General features: G+C 53.4%; 1 long non-coding RNA gene across 1 annotated transcript; it reads right to left on the bottom strand.

Moving 5' to 3' along the window:
* Window positions 1-5,662: 5,662 nt before the first annotated feature.
* On the bottom strand, window positions 5,663-8,643 carry LOC139605284 (uncharacterized). The gene is made up of 3 exons (XR_011684311.1): window positions 8,579-8,643; window positions 7,666-7,766; window positions 5,663-5,836 (listed from the first exon to the last, which is right to left on the bottom strand). It is a non-coding gene; the product is annotated as an uncharacterized lncRNA (long non-coding RNA).
* Between the last annotated feature and the right edge of the window lie 7,007 nt (window positions 8,644-15,650).

Genomic DNA, 15,650 nt, shown 5'->3' with positions numbered 1-15,650 from the left:
TATGAACTAACTAAAGTTGCACACAAGGTCCTTCAAACTGTAAAATGAGTTGTATGAATAAAGAATAAAGAGTTCTCCAGCTCAGCTGGGTCCTCTGGGATTTCAGTTCCCCCCTTCTTTGAGGCTTTGTGTTCCCTCTTCTTTGGGGCTTTGGGTTCCTTCTTCTCTGAGATTTTGGCTTCCTTCTTCTGTAAGATTTTGCTTTCCTTCCTCTCTGGGGCTTTGGTGTCCTTCTTCTCTGATGCTTTGCTTTTCTTCCTTTCTGATGCTTTGCTTGCCTTCTTCTCTGGGGCCTTGGTTTCCTTCTTCTCTGGGATTTTGGTTTCCTTCTTCTCTAATGCTTTGCTTTCCTTCTTCTCTGGAATTTTGGTTTCCTTCTTCTCTGGGGCCTTGGTTTCTTTCTTCTCTGGGGCCTTGGTTTCTTTCTTCTCTGGGGCCTTGGTTTCTTTCTTCTCTGGGATTTTGGTTTCCTTTTTCTCTGGGATTTTGGTTTCCTTCTTCTCTGGGGTCTTGGTTTTCCCCTTCTCTAGTTTTGGAGGTAGCTTCCCCACAGAGACACCCTTCTTTTCCTGCTTCTGCCTCTCTTCATCCTTCTGCCTCTCTTCCGCCTCTAAGGCTTTTGCCTCCTCCTGAAGCTTTTTACCTGACTGCTTCAGCTCCCTTCTGCAGACAAAATAAAACAAAACAGAAAACATGGCTGAGAGTCACCACCAGAAACTTGGGCTCCCTAGTCCTGGATGGCCCTGCACTTCATTCCTTGACCCTGAAGCCATTTCCATGAATTCTTCTCAACCCACAGAGGTTGAGAAAATCCCAAGTGAGGCCATTGGTGAAAGGGGACCTCCAGGACCAGCCAAACCTAAGTTTTTCCATCATAAGCTCTTGACTGTGCAAGTTCCCTCTTAAGGCACAGCCAGACCCCTCCAGCCCCTGCCAAAGGCTGATCCACCAGCTCTCTGTGCTGGTGCCTGAAAACGCCCTTTGTCTCCTGGCTTCCTAGTTTAGAGCAGAGCTGACATCTGCTTATCTCTCCTACAATTCTTACTCAGCTCATTCAGCCCCCTTCCTCCTGGGCATAGCTGAAGCATGATTTTAGAGAGTTCAGACTTCAGCTGAGGCTTAGAAGCAATTCCCATTGATCAGGATGTAAGTTAGATAGGCAGACCATAGGTTAATGATTATGAGATGCTTAAGCTGGAGCTGATTGTTCTATTGTTTACCATTAGGAGCTTCTTTCTAGAAGGAAGTGGAGGAAGTGAACTGTTATAAGAACATCTTGAAACCAGGAGAACAATGGTTAGCACCTGGGCTTGATGTCAATCAGTCACTAAGCAGGGGACCTTGGATCGTGCCAGAGGGTCACAGAGACCTGATGAAGACATTCCTGACTTCATCCCTTAAGACCACGGACCCAATTCGAGACCCAGTTCAAGGGAAGAATTGCACAGGTGTGAAGGACCAATGACCTCATTTGAATACAGAGCGGGGATGGGAGCTGCTGGGGTTGTGCAGATGTATTGTATGTAAGATCTTGGGCAATAAAGAGAGGGCAAAGAACCTTGGACAGCGCGGTCACGCCTTTTAGGGACAGCTCTGGTGCCTCCCGCCGGTGTTAATAAACACACCACTGCCTAACTTTAATTAGTTAGAGAGTCTCTGTCCGTGACCTTTGGTTTTAACGACTCCTAGCCTGCTCCTTCATGAGAACAATCCTATCAGTCAGAAAGCAAAGGCTGCAGGAACTCCTCTCCTGCAAGACAGGCTCTTGTCAGCCAGATTTCCTGCTGGAACCCAGCTGTGACCAAGCAAACCAGTGCTGGCTGCCATGGAAACCATTGGAAGCAGCCTTGTCCCTCTCCTCCCCATGCAACCAACTTCAGCCTGGCCTGAAGAAGTCCTGATACACAGGCTGGCTTGAAGCAGCCTCCACTCCCAGCTCCACCCTTGGCCTGTGTGTCCTGAGCTGGGCTGCCTTGCTGGAGCTGAGCTTCTCCTGTGCTTGCCCACTGCTGCAGCTGCAGGGGAGCCTAAAGGACATGAGCTTTTCTGGCTGCTGTCCCACCATAAGGAGAACCCTGGCAGATCAGCATTGCAAGGACTTCATCTGGGGCAGGAGCAGGACCCAAAGCAAGGTTTGCTCTGTGCCCCACGCCTGCCCATACCACAATGCCACTGTTTTGGTGAAGAAGGGAGGTGATGAAGAAGATGCCACTCCACACCATGCACTTCAAGACACCTCTAGAGGCAGTGCCAAGGCAAGTCCAGAGCCCAGCTCCCTGCAGGCAGCAGCTAAGCCAGGAGGGCTCAGCACTCAAATAGAGAGGAAGATGTTCTGTCTCAACAGGAGAAGGTAGCCAGGGAGCTCAGAGTGGCCATCCCTGTGTTGCTGCTGGCCTTTGCTATGCAGCACCTCTGAGCTCAGAGTGCTTGGAGCAGGGAAGCCCTGCAGGGACAATAACCCATGGCAGAGCAGGAACCCATGGAAGGCTGACTCACCTCTCCCTGAGAGGGGCCTGAGAGCCACAGTTGATCCACCGGGGGCTCAGGGAGGAGCTGACACGTGAGGCCTCCCCGGGCACCAGCACCTCGTAGCTGGGGCCTCCCTCCACGTGGCACAGCTCCGGGACATTGCAGGTGCTGCTGAGGTGGCCAGAGAAGGTGGAGGAGACCTGCTGGCTCTCTCCTGGCTGCAGCACACCTGACACTGGCAGGATACTGAAAGCCTGGGTGGAAGACAGGAGAGATTGAGGTGCTGAGCATGGAAATGGATGCAGAAGAGCATCTTGGAGCAAAGTGCAGCTGTAGCCAGAGGGGCCTATTCCCCAAACCCTGCCAGAATCACCCTCACCGCATCCTGCATCCATGCCACTGACCAGTGCAGGGACCATGGGGAAAATCTTCTCCCATCCTCACAGGTCAATGCATTAATTAGTACATTACATAAAAGTGACTTGGGATGTCTCCTGGCAGTAGAAATTCTCTCTGATGCACAACTTGCCTTTAAAAAGTTTCAAAACTTCCTGCTTTTAGAAAAGGAGGAGACTCAGAGTGAGAGCTCTTGAAGCTGAGGGAAGGAGCCCAGCCCAGCTCATCTGACTCCTGAGGCTCTTGCCCTCTCTGATTTAAATGCTGCTTTCTCAAGGTGCTACAGCAAAAGCTCCTGCAAAAACTTCCTGTGGAGCACCTGAGGAGTTCCAGGGGGAGCAGTGCCCACCACAGGTGCTGCACAGTGTCCTCGGGCAGCCCTACAACGTGTCCTGCACGGCTCTCCAACAAGCAGCTGCTTCAGCAGCCCTTTGTGATGGGCCTGCAGGGATGGGAGGCCCCTCTGTGGCCAATGCTGAGGGCCCCCAGTGGCACTGGCAGCTCCAGCCCTGCTTGCCACACTGACAATGGGCAGTGAGACAGATTCCCTCTTGCCTTCTCCGCTCCCAGGGGAGTGTGCGCCACATCCAGGGAGCACCTGAATCCCTCCAAGCCTCGTGGCAGGTGAGGGTTTTCAGGAGTTGGTGCTGGCACCTGAAAAACAAGCCATTTTCTGTGCTGGGAGGAAGAGACAGCCACTTTGCAAAGTCTCCCTTTGTAAGACAGCTTCAGGGCCAGCAGTGCAACAGCAGCTCTGGGTGAAAGCAGAGCCCTGCAAACAGGGAGTCTGGCTGCCTTGGGAAGAGGCTCCATGGAGATCAGGACTCATCCCAGCTTGCTCTGGGAGGGAAGCTGGAGGTGTTACCATGATGATGCAGAGAAAAGCCTCATCTTACTTTGGGAAGGAAACAAGGCAAAAAAATCCCACACTCAACACAGGTCTGTAGGATCTGAGTCAGCTTCTCCAAGGAAAACTCTCCTATTTCTCCCTCCCACTCAGCCCATGTCCAGCCACTGGCCCTGCCGCCCAGCCCGCTGGCAGGGCACAGCAGAGCAGGGCAGCAAAAAGGGAGCTCAGCATGAGCAGGACTTGGTGCTGGCAGGCTGGGGAGGCAACACAAGCACTGGATGTACAAGAAAATCTACCTCTGCTCCTGAAGAGTGGGTAAAATCCTGCACTTCTTTCAGGGCTCTGGCTGTATCCTCCTGTCCAATCCTGAAGTGCCTCCATTGAGATGCCAGGGAATCCAAACTGGTTTTCTTCTCCTTTGGCGGCTGGGGTTTGAATTTAGGTGGGTAGAGCTCATCTCTGGAAAATAAGATAACTATGAACAGGGACCTGCAGTGGGAGGGAAGGACACCTGCACGAGCAGCTCCTGGCCAGGATGCAGCCCCTGGCTGGGTGCTGGCACGTTGAACTGAGAAATGGCTTGATCCAGCCCTTCCCAATCCAGGCTGGAGCAGGTCTGTTCTAAAGGCAGCCCAGGGATGACACTGAGGTGCTGCAGCAGCTGCAACTGCTTGCATTGAGCAACTACAGAGGACAGGCATGAACACCTGGTGGGGATGCAAAAAGCACAGTGGGACAGGGAAAGACAGAGAAGGCAGCAAAAAGGTGAGATTTGAGGCACCGAGGGGCAGACCCAGCCAGTGCCCAGCCAGCAGAACCCCCCCAGTGCCCAAGGCCAGAAACTCTGCAGCTCCACCAGGGATTTATCAGGAATGTTCCCCTGACACTAATGGGGGGTTGGTTGACATTTTCCAACACTCCCAGGCGACTCAGGTCGCATTCCCCATCCATCCATCCATCCATCCATCCATCCATCCATCCATCCATCCATCCATACATACACAGGCTGTGGTGCTGGGATCCTGCCAAGCTCTGCCAGCCTTGGGCTTGGGGAGATTTCTGCCAGATGTCCTGAGCTCCGTAATTGTACTCTCTGTTCCAGGAAGCAAGCAAGAAAGATTTTAAAAAAACCCAAAACAAACAACAGAGAAACCTAAAAAACCTTCAGCAGCTCAACCCTGCTCAAGTTATTTCTTTAGGGAGAGCTACCACTCTCCAGCTGACATGCTGGGCTTTTGGGGAAAAAGAAAATTACATGTTCATCTCCAAACTGAAAAGTATTAAGGTAAGAGAGAACCTTTCAAACTAAAAATTATTGGCCCAAAGCTTTTACCTTTGCAAGAAATCTCTAGTTAAGACCGGGCTGACAGTTAACTGGTTCTTCTGGTGGGGAGAAAACCTCCTCTTTGAGGGAAGCAGCCTGATAGTTGAAAGCAACTGCTTTGTCAAACTTCAGGCTCCCTGGCACAGCCTGCATTGCCTGTCCTTCCTGTTCACTGATTTACAGGCAGTGCCACAATGGCCCAGGTTCACATGTTTGGTGCCATCCAGGGAATTTGGCATCGCCATTTCCATATGTTTTAATAGAAGTTTAAATCCTTGCAACCACTCTTCAAATGTCAGCTTTCCTTTATTTACAGAAAGCTCAAGGTTCCCAGAAGTCTTCTGACGCCCTCTTTTGTGCTCAGAGAGATGACATTTTCAAACAGATGTTTCCAAAGTGAACAGCATTTGAAAGAAGAATGAACTGAAATGCCCCTGGATTCCAGCTTAGCCGAACTCCATTCTGTGTCAGACACTGAGATTGCCACCTCTAAGGCAGGAGCTGTTTGTGCCACCCATCCCTCCTGTCCTTCTCCCCAGCAGCCTGGGCCTGTTTTCCCCGGCAGAATCCCTGTCCCTGTGCACCCTGCCAGGAGCAGTTGCACACAGGCACACATCTCCCCTTGCCCTCACCAGTGGGTTTCTCTCATCCCCGAACACGCCGATGACAACGTTGGTGCGATGAGTGCCCAGGGCCTGCACTTCCACCACAACTGGGATCTCTGCTGTGCTCTGGGGCTGCACAATCCCACAGGGCTTGGGGCTGGAGTAGAGCACAGCAGAGTCCTCCTTGCGTTTCTGGAAGGGACAGAATGAAATGCAACTTCAGAGGCACCTCTGAAGAAACTTTAGACTCCTTAACATCCACTGCAACAGCAACTTAAACACACATTTCAAACTCCCCAGCACAAAGGTAAAAGGCACAAACAAGATGCAAGAATTGTAGGCTTAGCACTCCCAGGGGATCCTGCAAGGAGGCTGCCAGCACAGGCATTGGTGTCAGTGGATGCAGCAGCTTTTCACAACCCTCTAAGATCTCCCACAAGAAAACACCCTGAAGACCAGAACATCAACTGTTTCCTCAGGAGCTTCAACTGCCTCCTAAAGTTTACAGTCAGGTAGGATCCTGCTCTCAGCAGATCTTTAGGACTGAAGAGAAACCAGCAAGGTCTTGTCCAAACCCTTTTTCCCCTTAATAATCTCCTCAGTAATATTTGACAGAAGGAGGTGGATGTGATGCCAAACCTGGGGAATGAGCCCGTAGCAGCCAGGAAGGTGGCTGGGATTCCTAATGATGAGCTTCCTCTCATATGGCACCTTCAGGTGGCACTCATCATACAGCAGCACTTGGGGGGACACTTGGAGCTCAGGAACGAGACATCTGGGCAACGAGATGACCCCAGGGGAATCAGAGATACTGAGAGAATGGAGAACGTTTCCCCCCAAAGATTGTGAAATGGAGCAGAACACATTGGTCACTGTCAAATGCACACTGAACAGCCCTACAGGGATAAATTGCCTTCTACCCCTTCCCACTCCAACATGTCTTGTCAAGGAGGGGCAAACCCTGAGAGGCAGCACCCAGAGGCTGCCCAGTGCCCCAGGCAGAGCACTTTGAGCCACAGCTGCCTCAGCCCCTCCTTTACCCAAGAAGGCTTGCAAGGACTCCTGGAACAGTCCCAGTGAGCCACGAGCTCTGGGGGAGCCTTCCCAACAAGGATCAGTGCTCCCTAAGGCTCAAGGAACACACAACTCCAGTGTCTCAGTACAAATGACTCCCTTCTCTCCCATGGTGCTGTTGCCCTGCCTGAGAACTCAGCTCTTTGCCCCAGCCTTGGAGGGCACGAGACAGCAGCTGCCCCACAGAGTGGCTGATCAGCCCCTGCCAGGCCCTGCAGCTCCCTGGCTCCTTCACTGCACAGCTCCAGGCCCTGCCTGGCCCCAGCTCCACCTGCTTTACAGAATGGCAGCCCAGGCACTGCCTGGATGGCTCTGCCTGGGACAGGGAACAGCACCAGGGAGCTGCATCCCTCTTGGCATTCAACTGACACCCACAGCAGCACAGCAGCATGGAATTCTGCTGCAGCAACAACGACTTTTGGTCTCAACCCTGACAACATTAAAGCTCAAATTGGGAAGCAGAGGGAAGGAGAATAACTGGAGCTGACCTGCCACATCAAGGGCTGCTTTCCCCTCGTAAGACCTTGCCCTCACCACTCTTGCTGGGAGCCACTTCCCCCCTGCCATGTGCCCTCATGGACAGAGCCAGACCCTGACTCTCAGCAGGCTGCTTGGTGTGGCCCAAACCAGTGCACGGTGCTCACAACCAGCACAACTCCACCCCTTGCAGGAAGAAGGAGAGGAGGCCCTCGGGAAATTTGTTCCATCCTCAAGCACCAAAAACCAGGCCAAGAAATGATATCATTCCTGGTGCCCTTAGCAGAGGGCCCAGGACCGTGCTGGCTGTGAGCAGGGGTGCTTTTCACCACAGGCTGCTGCCCAAGCACTGCTGTTCCCATGTCCAGCTGGCACAACATGAGGCCATTAAGCAGCATTTCTCCTTGGCAGCTGCAGCCAGCAAAGCCTGTGCGAGGCAGTGCCTGGGGGGGCCAGGCAAGGGCTGGTACCTGGCTGTGAGGATCAGGGTTGCCACTCCCTTGCCAATACCCTCCAGGTCCACCAGCATTCTCCTGTAGAACTCCATCACCGTGTTGGAGCACAGGGTCACCTGGTGGAAGAGAAGAACAGTCAATTCTTCCTTATAAAAGCTCATTACCAACAGGTGATATCCTCCAGTTCCTGAGGGAGGATTTGCCCTTAATTCTTCTGCTGCTCCATGTGTAGAGCACAGTCTCAGAGTAACAAAAGCCTTCTGGCAATGCCAGATTTGTTAAACACCCCTTGCTATCAGGCCACAGGTCACCTACATTAAAACATTAGACTAAAGCTCTATGCACCACTGCATTCAAATTAAGGGGCCAATTTTTCATCTACAATGAGAAATGCAACTACAATGACATCCATGCAGAGGAAATCTGACTTGAACACAGCGAGTTCAGCTTCACAGGAGGAAGCTGAGGGCAAAGTGTGGCCCAGCAGGTGCTGGGCAGTTCATGGCTGCAGAGTTTTTTGTCCCCACTGGAGATTCCTGCAGTGAACACAAATCATTCTGCTCCCTAGGAGAGGGGAAATGAGACCAAGAAGAAAAGCTAACTGCTTTATCCAATGACATCTCTCTAAAGGCCACCTTCTGCCCTCATCCTTGCTCTGCCCACTTGCAATCAAATAAATCGCTCTCAAAAACACAAGAATGGCTTCAGGCCTTGACCATAAGGTATGTGACCTCAGCATATGAATTTGGAAACCAAACAGTGCTCCTTGAGGAACATCCCGAGTAAGCCAGCTAGCAGAGGCCTCCCAGCAGTGCAGATCTCTCACTGCCAGGATGCTCAAAGCTGGCACCAGAGCTAAAGCCCTCCCACACCGCAGTGCAGCTTCAGCCCTGGTGCTGCAGTGTCTGTGGCTGGGCTCTTGCCGTACCTCGATATCCTGGTGTCCCTGGGGCAGGATGGTGCCTTGGCTGGGATTCATGGTGAACTCCCTGGCTCCACATAGAAATGGATTCCCTTCCTCCAGGCCGGGTCAGTGTCCCTGCGGATCTGATCCACACTGTCCACAGCCGGCTGCGTGCCATCGTCCGACATGCGGAGCTGGAACGTCAGGGGCACCGGGGAGCTGTTGGTGAGGCGGCAGCGCCGCGTGTAGGGAAAGCCTGGGGAAGGACACAAATATCCATTCAGGCACCCATTAGGGCATGATCCTGGGGGCAATATCCTGGCAGGATGAAAGTGGGATTGGAGTTGAGCTCTTTATTAGCTGAACTACAGCTCAGCGAGAAGCTGCGTGAGGAATGAATCCTCACTGAGTTCCCTTTGACACAGATTCCAGACTGCAGCCTTGAAAATGCCCACTCCTAGCCCTGCTCAACACTGCAAGCTTCTCTCTTTGTGATGGGGAGGAGCTCCCTCACCTGCCCCAAACCAGCACCAGTTCTCTCTCAGTGATGAGTGTGCACCCAGACCCAGCATTTACTCTGAGAATTCAAGCTGTCAAATTCCCTGGTCAGCCTGCCAACACTCCCACCGTTTTCAAGATATATAAACAGTGAGTCGTCATTGAGAAGAAGCTACAGCAAAAGGAAGTGAGGATGGAATCAGGAACTAGAACGTGATGCAAAGCACCCTAATGCAGCTTGTCTCTGCAGGACCCTTAAGGCATCTCTTGGTTTGGGCCAAACAGACTGAGCACGTGACAGCTCAGAGCCCACTCAACTGGGGGCACACCCAAGCCTTGCTTTGAGATTAGCAATTAGGAACCAGGTCCCACCTCACCCAACAAACGGGGATATCACAGCCATGCTGCTCACTGTGATTGCTGCCTGCAAGGGTTTCCCCCACTCTAGCTCTGAGATTTGCTTTCCACCCCACAAAGCCAGAGATACAGCCACTCATGGTGGGGATGTCCTGCAGAGCCCGCAGAGCAGCCACAGCCTGCTCTGCAGTGCACATCTGGCTGGGCTGGCAGCTCTGTGGGGAGGAGACTTCTCCCCAGGCCTGCTCACCAAGAGTCACTGGAACACAGATGGGGAGAAAAAACAACTGCAGCTGCAGCCCAGAGCTTCTCTGTGCCCATCCAAGTGACCACTGCCAGCTCCAGCAGGGACTCCAGCAGGGAGGCAAAGAGAGGCACAAAAAGGACAAACCCAGATGTCAAAACCTCAAATGAGACTGAGGCCAGCACATGCAGACAACAGTCAACAGTTACAAAGAAGCAAAGATACAACAGCTGCCTGCAGCTGAAGAGACCTTAGGAATGAAATGGCATTCAGCAGGATCAATCTCCTGCTTCAGAACCATATTTCCATCTGTTGCCTTTCTTGTTTCATTTCTTCAAAAGGCAACTTGACAACTGCCTCCGTGGTGATGCAGGCTGGGGCAGAAGCAGCTCAGGAAAGGCAATGAGTTTCCATCAGAAGTTCATGAACTTCATTGTTCTGGGTTTAGGCTTGGCAGTGAATGTTGCCCTTGGTCTGGGACGGGGGATAGGGGTTTGGGGGGGTTTTGGCCCTGGGCTGGGCTTTTCCCTTGGGGGTTTTGGGAGTTGTGGCGTGATGCCGTGGGCGGCTGTGCAGTGGGAGCTGAGGCTGGGCAGGGAGCGGAGCTTCCCTTCCTCCCGCTCGGGGATCGCAGCTCGGCCGCTGCTGCTGCGGGAGGTTGTGTGCTTGGCCCGGGACTGCCCTGGCTGCAGCTCAGCGCTGCCATCGACCCTGCCTGCCTGCCCCGCTCCTGCCTGCTGCTGCTGGGCACTGCCCACATCCCCCTGCCCTTTGGGGGTTTGCAAAAGGAGCATTCCCTCCTTCCCTTCCCTTCCCTTCCCTTCCCTTCCCTTCCCTTCCCTTCCCTTCCCTTCCCTTCCCTTCCCTTCCCTTCCCTTCCCTTCCCTTCCCTTCCCTTCCCTTCCCTTCCCTTCCCTTCCCTTCCCACACCGGCTGGGAGGGGATCCCTGCCCTGCCAGAGCCCACAGCTCCTCCTGCTGTGACCACAACTCCACCAAAGGGGAAAAACGGGACCTGGCCCCTGGGAAACCTCTGTTCTTGCCTTCTTGTCTGTGCTCTCCTGAGATAGTCTAGGAAAGAACTGTTATTCCTTTTCCCATAGTTTTGCCTGGGAGCCCTGTCATTTCAAAGGGATAATAATTGGGAGGGAGGGGCTCATCTTTCCATTGCAGGAAGATTCCCACCTTCCTTGGCAGACATCTGTCTTTTCAAGCAGCACAGAGACACCAGAAAATACTGACTTTCTATTCCTTGCTCCTATTGGATCTCACAATGGCAAAATGCCCCCTGAGGCAGCAGCCCTGCAGCCCTGCAGTTGACAGCCTGAAGAGGCTGCTGGGGCAGACCAGGAGTGAGGGATGCTTTTCTGTTGGAAGGCACAGATCCCTGACGCTGTGTCCCAGCCCAGGCAACACTCACCAAAGGAGATGTCCCCGAAGTCGAGCTCAGGGAGGTCGAAGTGTACACTCGGTGCAGTGACGCTGCCCCTGGAGGCCGAGGACAGAGCAGGAAAGGGCTCGGTTAAAGGGATTGCAAAGGTCCGGCTGTCGTGGCTCGGGGGCACAAAACCTGGGCTCAGGGCACCCTGGGTTTCCAACCAACACAGCACCGTGTGCTCAGCACAGGGCCCTGTGCACAGGGGGCAGCTCACGCCAAGTGGCAGCAGCCAACAGCCCCTGATGGGCTTTGGGCACAGGGCAGGCAGGAGAAGCCCCCGGCTTGCTGGGGGTCCCATGAAGGACCCTGAACACACACCCAGACAGGGCTCCGTGCCTCAGTTTCCCCATCTGCAAGGGGATGGACATCAAGGTGTGCCCACAAACTTCTGTAAGCAGCCCTTCCAGCCACAGGTGCCCTGCTTTGCTCCTTCTTAGCTGCAACTGCTGTTCCCATGGAGGAGCTTTCTCAGGAGAGTTTGACCCACCCAATCATTACAGACAGGGTTCTGAGACACAAATCCAGGGCATTCCCAAACATCCTCTGGAAAGAGCAGCAACAGTTTTACCCAGGGGACAGATGAATCCTAGAGGAAAGGACCAGCTTGTCAGCAGTGCCCCAGCTGGCACAGCCAAGAGCAAGAGCTGCAACAAGCAAACAAGGCTGTCCTGAATCTAGCACAGCACCTCACCTGGCCTTGAACTCAGCAGACACACTCCAAAAGTCACCAACATCCACTGAAATCAGCACTTGAAGCTGCACAACACTCACCAGTTGATTTCATGGTTGATGCCAATCAATGCCCACTCTGCCTTTTGGTTCCAAATCAAGGAGCAGTGACCTGGGCCTTGTGTTGTATTCACAGGACTGCCCCTGGCTCTGCTCTGCACATCTCAACAAGAGACACCTGCCTTTGCTCCAGGAGAAAGCTGCTTATGCACAAACAGCCCATGACCACTTTGGGGGAGGGACAGAGGAGAATCAATTCTTTGATGGTGAAAGGTTCCCTCTTGATTTCCAAAAGAAAAAAACCAGCACTTTTCCTCCAAAAACAAAGCCAGCATCATGGTTTCTCCACTATGGGCACACCTACTCACCACTTTTCTCCTGCTAAGGAGTAACTTCCTTGTTCTTCTTTACCCATCTCCCTTATCTTATTGCTATCATCCAGTGCAGATTGCTTTCATTTCTTGACTGCCTTGAGCCAGTGCCTGCCAAGAGCAGCAGCCCAGCTCCAAAGCTGCAGAGCAGCCAGCATCAGCTCTCCTGCTTCCACTGCATTATCCTAGCAGCAGATGGCTCAGGCTGGCAGGGCCAAGGCCTCACGCTGCTGTGGTGCTGAGGACTGAGCTCTGCCTCCCCTATGGTCAGCCCTTCTCCCTTTGGCTGGGCCAGGATTGTCTCTTGCCATGGCACCAGCCCACGGGATGGTGCCCCAGTCCTTGGCACAGTTCCTGCTGCACAGTTCCCTGACTCCCACATCAGCCCTTTGCTGGCTGTGCAAAGGAGGCACCAGAGCACTCTGTGCACAGGAGCTGGGAGCACAGCTTGTCCCCCACAGCATGGCCATGAGAGCTGAGCTGAGGCTGCTGCTGCCCATCTGGCATGGATTATTCACACAAGGTTTTACAAACACTGCTGCTGCTGCAGAATCACCCAGGCTGGCCCATCTGCAAAGCCCTGGGGGCCTTGCTGGGTGTTCAGCTGGGACATCCCAGAGCAGCTGCTGCCCAAAGCTGATCCATCCCACTGCCTGCCATGGCCCAAGGCACAGGGAGGATCCCTGCAGGGAGGAGTCATTCCAGCTGCCAGGCACCACCCAGGGCAGGAGGCATCCTCACACTAAAGCAATGCCAGCAGCAGAGCAGACATTCAGACCTTTTTTCTCTGCTCCAGCCCAAAAGGAGGTAGGTGGGGGATGTCCCAGAGACAGCCACAGATGTGCCCACCCAGCTGCCAGGGTCCTTACTTGATGGTCAGGATGGCAGGCCTAGGAGATCCAGCCACACTGAACTGGAACTCTTCCTCAAAGCTCCCCAGCACGGTGGCACCGAAGGAGATCTGGACACTCTGGCTCCCACCTGCTGCAATGATGCCCTCCTCGGGTGCAAACTTGAAGCACAAGCCCACGTTGCTGCCTGAAGGGATACGGGTGAAGGGAGCATCAAGAGCTCCTTGGTTCATCAGTTTCACCTGCAGCAGCAAGAAAGCAAAGTGGAAATACATGTGGAACCTTCCCTTCTTGTGAGTTCTTGGCTAATGATGCAATGAACACCCAGCAAAGGCAGAAGATGCTTTGTGCTGCTGAATGGCAGAAGTCAAAAGATACAACAGGACAAGTTCTGCCTTTGGGTTCTCATGCAGAGCAGTGGCAACTCCACAGAACTGCAGTCACCCTGGGCTTATCCCATGGACACAGAGCAGTGCACCTCTGCTCAGCAGCACCCAGCTCACTGGGAGCTGGCCCTGAGAGCAACGTGGGCTGATTGCAGCTGCGGAGTGAATCACCCCAGAGCTGCTGCTGCCCCACTGAGCACAGCTCCAACAGCACCATCTACTCATTCACCTTTTCCCATACCATCAAAACAATACATTGAGAGTGAGGCATCAGCATCAAAATGTACAGACAGCACCATCTCTTGGTAAGAAAACTCAGGGTGTCTTTCTCTTCCCCAGCCAAGCTTTTGAAAGTGTCTGGCACGATGCAGTGCCTCATTTTCTACCTCTTTCAGTTGCTCTCTCATGAAGTTTTTGCAAGCTTGACACTATTGGGGGGAGGCAAATAGGTAGAAAAATCCTTTGTTTAATTCCCAGGAACACTTTTCTCTTTCTAGAGCCAGAGATGCAGCAAGGCTGAAGTGTGGTGAGGGACTGCTCAGCAAGGGAGAGAACTCCCAAGGCTTTCCTGTCACTTGCAGGAATAAGCAGGGACACTTGACTGGGAGCTGTTTGCAGAGGGCTGAAGCTCAAAGGCAGCCAGTTTGTTGCAGCTGCTTCTGCAGAGCCCAGTGCAAAGGTGCCTTGTGTCTGGCACTGCCACAAAAGCCTCTGAACATGCAGCTTTTGGAGCCAGTGCTGGGTTCATGGGCCAAGGGCTTGTTTTGCAGGAAGCCTTCACGTGATCCCTAAGGAAGGCTGCCCAAAAGCAGGGACTGGGGCTTCAGGAACAACAGACACACCTTTCTGACCCCCCCAGATTTGAGCAGTGCATCAAATATTCCCTACTCACAAGTGCCCAGGTTGGCAGCAATTCCACAGCTCCACCAGGCTTGCTGCTGCCAAAGGAGCCATCAGGATCCATCCCAAGCCCTGCTGCTCACCTCACAGACATGGGGGGTGTTGACAAAAACGTTCCCGAGGTTCAGAGTCTGAGAGCTGAGTTCAACCAAGGGTCCTTGGCCTTCCCCTCTGAGCTGCAGGGGCAGCCTGCTCTCACGGCCTGGGGAGAGATGTCCATTGCAGTACAATCATTGCCTCTCTTCCACTGGATTTTCCAGGCTGCCTCAGTGCTAGTCCCTGACTCTGAGCTGGATGCAACCAGCTCCTGATGCTGCAGGAGAAGATATGCACCCTTCTCTTCCCTCAGGAAAAATCCCTTGGGGCTGACTCCTGATTTCTAACCCATTCCTTGCGCAGCTTTCCAATTTGAGCCACCTGTTTGCTGAGTTTAAAACATCTCTGGTGTCCTGTAGTGACAGGCCAAGGAGTAATGGGTAGAAATTGAGAGAACGGAGATTTAGGTTAGATATAAGGGAAGAAATTTTTACTGGGAGGGTGGTGAGGCACTGGAGCAGGTGCCCCAGGGAAGGTGTAGAGGTTCCAGCCCTGCAAGTGTTCCAAGCCAGGCTGGATGGGGCTTGGAGCTACCTGCTCTAGGGGGAGGTGTCCCTGCCCATGGCAGGGGCCTTGGCACCAGATGATCTTTAAGGTCCATTCCATCCTTAACACACTGTGATTCTGTGGTTTCCTTCCCATGCACCTAGAGGAGCTTTGAAATCCATTCAGTGCAGGCACAAAGCTCATACAGAGTTTGGCAATTACCAAACTCCCAGGCCCAGGAGCACAGGACTTTGTTGCCCAAGTTGCTCCCCTTCTGACACTCAGCACTGTGTTCTATTTGCACAGACTGAGAGCTGCAAGGGCTCAACTCCCACACAGGGAGAGAAGCAGCTGCTGGCCAAGGGGGCTCCCTCTACAAACAGCCTGGGCTCAGTGGGGCTCAGCCACCTCTGCTCTGCTGCTGTCTGGGCACTGGGAGGTGATCCAGGCTCAGGGAGCCCATTTCTAACTCAGCTCCTCCCACCTGATGATGGATCCATGGCAAATGGACCCATCCTGGAGGCCAGGGGCCTGGAGGGCCTTAGTGCTTGTTCACTAAAGCTGTTCTGCTCTGGAGCTCTCTGGCCTTTGAGGGAATGCTGGCAAAGCCATGGCATGAAAACCTCTCCCTGCACTGCCTGGGCTGTTCTGGGATCAGTCAGGCAGACACAGCACTCTGAGCCCTGGCCTGGCACGGGAGACTCCCTGGAAGCTGCAGGGCCAGGGGGGATGTGCCAGCAC

The sequence above is a fragment of the Agelaius tricolor genome, unplaced genomic scaffold, assembly GCF_023055355.1.
Source record: "Agelaius tricolor isolate 1412-34295 unplaced genomic scaffold, bAgeTri1.0.p SCAF_63, whole genome shotgun sequence".
Taxonomy (NCBI): Eukaryota; Metazoa; Chordata; class Aves; order Passeriformes; family Icteridae; genus Agelaius; species Agelaius tricolor.
This window is presented reverse-complemented; position numbering and strand designations above follow the sequence as displayed.